Source organism: Mustela putorius, unplaced genomic scaffold (genome assembly GCF_011764305.1).
Source record: "Mustela putorius furo isolate JIRA1106 unplaced genomic scaffold, ASM1176430v1.1 tig00003870_pilon_pilon_pilon, whole genome shotgun sequence".
NCBI lineage: Eukaryota > Metazoa > Chordata > Mammalia > Carnivora > Mustelidae > Mustela > Mustela putorius.
In genome coordinates this window covers 450,271-455,029 of record NW_025422022.1, presented here as the reverse complement: position 1 = coordinate 455,029, position 4,759 = coordinate 450,271, and positions in this window count along the sequence as shown.

Here is a 4,759-nt window from a genome sequence, read left to right as displayed (position 1 = left end):
ACTAGAGCAACAAAGTCAAGATAAATGGGTATAGGTTGAGGGAAGACAAACATGGCAATTTTACCCTCAGTCTGAAAAAAGTGTGTTTGCCATTGAAAACCCTCTTTCTAGAGTCTTGATGGCTGGGAATGTGGCATGGTGAGGTGACTGGCCAAGTGTGGCCAGCACAGACCAGCAGCGACAGCTGCTCATTAGAAACAAATCTTAGGGCTCATCGCAGACGGACGGAATTAGAAATTCTAGGGTTTAAACAAGAACAGCAAATGGCTCTTCTGAGGCACACAAGAGTCGAGAAGCTGGCCAGACCACATGGGTTCCAAGCCTAGATCTGTCACTCTGGGACTGTCACTTAAGCACCCAAAGTCCTCTTTTCCTTCCTTCCTTCCTTCCTTCCTTCCTTCCTTCCTTCCTTTCCTCTCTTCCCTTCCCTTCCTTTCTGATTTCATTTTTATTTGCAAGGGAGAGGGAGCATGAGAAGGAGGAGGGTCAGGGGGAGCAGACTCCCCGCTGAGCAGGGAGCCTGATGTGGGGCTCCATCCCAGGAGCGTGGCATCATGACCTGAACTGAAGGCAGATTCTTAACTGACTGAGCTACACAGCCCCCCCCACCCAACCCCCAGCACAATGTCCCCTTCTATATTTAAAATAGATGCAATAACAATAATGGTTCAGATAGTTATTTTGGAAATTGAGATCATAAACATAAAAACACTTGGAATAGTGTCCAACACATAGCAGTCAGTACACATGTTTGCAATTATTGACACCAGCCAAAAATAAGTGTCAAGTGTCCTTGGAAGACTGCAACCCTGCACTGCCCCTGGGCTAGTCTCCCTAGCTGAGTGCGGGCCCCTCAGGGAAGGAAATGGAAGAGGATGCCAGTGGCCTGGGCCCAGTCGCTCACGTGGCACGCCCAGAGGAACAGAGCAATGTCCAGCTGGCCCGTGGCAGCCCTGGAAAAGCACAAGTGCCCACAGAGCGACAGGTGAAAGTTCCTGGGCAGTGGGAGCATCTCCTAGACCTCACTCACCTGTAGGATCTAAGGGCCTTCCAAAGACAGCGATGTATCAGCTGAGATCAGAATGAGTGACGCTCCTATCTAGCTCTTTGTGACACCCACCATTGCTCTCAGCAATATGTTGTTTAAATCAGGTGATCCCCGCCCTAATTAGGTAATATTTGCATCCCTATTTTATAGAGGAGAAAAGTGAAAAGGATGAAAACTCAGGTCACAGAGTGGAGAAGTGGCCCCGGGTAGAATTCGAACCCAAGCAGACAGGACTCTGGGCCACGCTCTTCACCCTGTGTTGCTGGTGGAGATGCAGGGTGGGGGATACTGGGGCAGGACTGTGGGGGAAGTGGAGCTGGGGAGGAGGTCGGGCTCAGACTATGGACTTGTTTTCACACCGAGAGCAGAGAAACAGCGCGGCAGGATTGCAAGCACTAGGCAGGAGGGGCTGAGGGCGCGGGATCAGATGGTTGCCTTCCTTCCTTCCCTCCTCACCGGACCGCACAGCCCGGGGCACAGGGGAAGGAACGTGCTGAAGTCCAGGGAAGGCCCCGGGACAGACAGTCCAGGGCTGGCAAGGGACACCAAGGAAGTGGCTCGAGGCCCAGAGAATAGGTTTCTCTGGTGGTTGTTAGATCCCCATTCTGAGGTGCCCACTGTGTCACAGCCTGTGTGGATGGTACAGCTGGTGTCGTGCGGCACAAGGCATGTGTGGCCCCCGGGGGCTCTGTGGGCAGCCCTGAAAAGTTAGATGCTAAGAGACTAATTTAGGGATGTGAAAAATCATACGGTGAGGTGAGAAAAAGCAAGCTGTAGAGCAGATGGTGTATGTTCCCAGTTCTCAGACATGTGCGCAAACACACACACACATATACATACTGGAAAATACCCAGAGGGCGTCTACTAAAATGTTAACACCAATTATCCCTGAGCAAAGATTAAAGTTGATTTTTACAATTTTTTCTCTGTGCCTGTATATGTTTTTTTGTTTGTTTGCTGCTGTTGTCTCTCCTCCTGTATCTTTTTTGCAATGATCCCTGGCTACTTTTATAATCAGACAAATAAGTTCTTTTAAAACCCGTTTATTAGTGTATGAGGCTATTAAACAGTGAGCGCACCCGTCCCAGTCCCAGGGGAGCTGGGAGGAAGTACTGAAACATGGGCTCATCTGTCACAGCTGAAGCCTGACTCCTGGTGGACAGAAGTATCATGGACAGACCTCTAGTTGAAGACACATACATAGTTAGGTGAAAGTTTTTTTATTCACTCATTTATCATTCAACAAATTTGTAGTGATCACATTCTAAATGCCAAGCATGATGGGAATATGAAAACAAGTTTAATTAGTGTTTATAAGTCATATTTATAATAAAATTATGTTGCCGCTCCTATTGTTCAACTTTTCTCAATCTCAATAGTATGGCAGTTTCTTCACTCTGGTCCTGTTCCTCAGAGACTAAGGCTGTTACTGAGAATGGGATATTTTTCTTGGTATCTTTTCTGACTACAGTTAGTTGTCCAGAATCTACAAATTTTCATGTACTGTTAACATTGAACCATTTTCCTAGACTCCATTGTTAATTTTTCAAACTATTCTTTCTGGTTCTCAAGGCATATATATAAAATCATGCAGAATTCTCTTTTCAAATACAGAAGTTATCTCTTATTTCAGAGATCTGGCCGTTCTAAGTTTTTATCACTTATTCCTTTAAATCGACTCTCCACCTGTCTTGCGCTGCTTCTTAACCAGGGAAACTTTGGTAAGTTCGGCCAATGGGAGGCACCAGCAAGAGATCAGAGGGCAGGAGAAGGGTTAAGCTATTCATTTTCCTTTCACGTATTTTGTTCCCCTATGTCTGCCAAGAGGTACAGTAGCTGCCGAGCTCTTCCGCTTCTACGTACAGCCACCATCCTGGTCAGAAGGCAGTCCTAGCGTTTCCCCTGACCTCTCTCCCCTTGCCTCCTCAGGTCTTGAGTTGGAATTGCTTCCTGTGGTTGTAAACTGTAAATAGTTTTATTAAATTTAATATCCAAATATTCATAAAGATGATGGATTAAACCTACATTTAATTTTTTTCTCAAGGACCCCCACTCCCTCCAAAAACTACGGTAATCTTTAAAACTACGGTAATCAGCTGTTAAAATGATAGAGAACAAGTGATAATGGCAACACAATGTTGCAGGTTGTGAAGACAACGGGCAAATGGTAACTGACTTGAGAGATCCTGGTGGGGAAAGGCAAGAACCCACCTGATCCATGTGGCAGATGTTTCAAAAGCTTGGGCAGTGGCAGGTATGCTCTCTTATTCCAGGCGATTGGGGAATCTCTGAACTAGACCCAAAGAGAGTTGGGGGGGGGGTGTTGCTGGCTACTGATTCATATTCAGAGATCAAGGGGACATAGACATACTGATTGCTGTATGATGACTACCTATGTGGCACCCAGAATGCAGGGAGCCAATCTCGACCTACTCAGCGGGAGAAGAGAAGAGTTTCTCTGGGGCCCTAACCAGCTTAAAGATGCGGACTTCCAACAATTTCCAACAAATAGCTCAGTAAGGATCGAAGTCCACTCCCACCAAGAGCTCAGAGCTTTCAGTCTGAAAGAGACTAAAACAAACAGAAAATAACATGGAAGAGAGTATGTAGGGAGAAAATTAAAAACAAATATCCTTAGGGAGATAAGATAAGCAGTCATCACACGAATGAGTAAGCAAACACAGGCTACTCCCCCCAAAACAAAGGGGAACATTAGAAGCGAGCTCTTGGAGATTTAAAATGTGATGATGGTAAAAATGAAGGGATGAAAGTAAATTTTCAGAATTTCCCAGGAAGTAGAGCAAAAAGACAAAAGGATGAGAAACAAGGAGGGAAGACAAACATCAGTTCAAGAGGGCCAAGCTCAGGGAAAATGGAGGTGAGGAAGTGCACTCTCTCGTCAAGCATATTCCTAATCACACCACTCCTCACCATGCCCGCTCCCACCAATCCTGTCACCTCCTCCACCGGAGCACTGCACATTCTGATGGCCCTTCTCCTTGCTTTGCCCTGCTTTCCCTCAACAATGCAGCGAGTGCTATCCTTACAAAATGTAAGTGCCACTGTGACACTCCTTTGCTAGAATCATTGAGTAAAAGCCAGTCTTTCCCAGGACTAGGAAGGTGCCACATTAATCCAAACCCCCATCATCTCTTCTCCACTTCCACTACTTCTTCCATCCCAATTAGACTCCCCTCCTCTGTAGCACTGAGCCAGCCAGGCACCTTCCTTCAGGGCCTTTGTACTTGCTGTTCCCTCTGCTTGGAACGCTCTCCCTTATCCTTGAATGGCATAATCATGTCCTCTAATTCTTGACTCAAATACTCTCCTCTTGACGAAGTCTACCTTGGCTACTCCAAATAAAATCTTGACTTCTCCTCACCCTTTCTAGCTCAGTTCCCTGATTATTTCTCTCGTGGCACTCATCATCAGCGGACATATTAAAATCCGATTTTTCATACTATCTTTTTCATGAGCACAGGATGTTGTTTTTCCTTAGCTGATGTGTTCCCAAGAGTGCTTAGCATGAGGCAAGTACCCAACACTTAGTAAATGAATAAAGAAACTTTCCCCAAACTGAAAGACATGAATTTCTAGACTGAAAGGATCCACTCAGCACCTGGTAAGATCACTGTGAGCTTTTTAAAAACTAGGATCAAAGAGAGAAGATTCTATCAGCTTGCTGAGGTCACAAATCAGAATGTCTTCAAA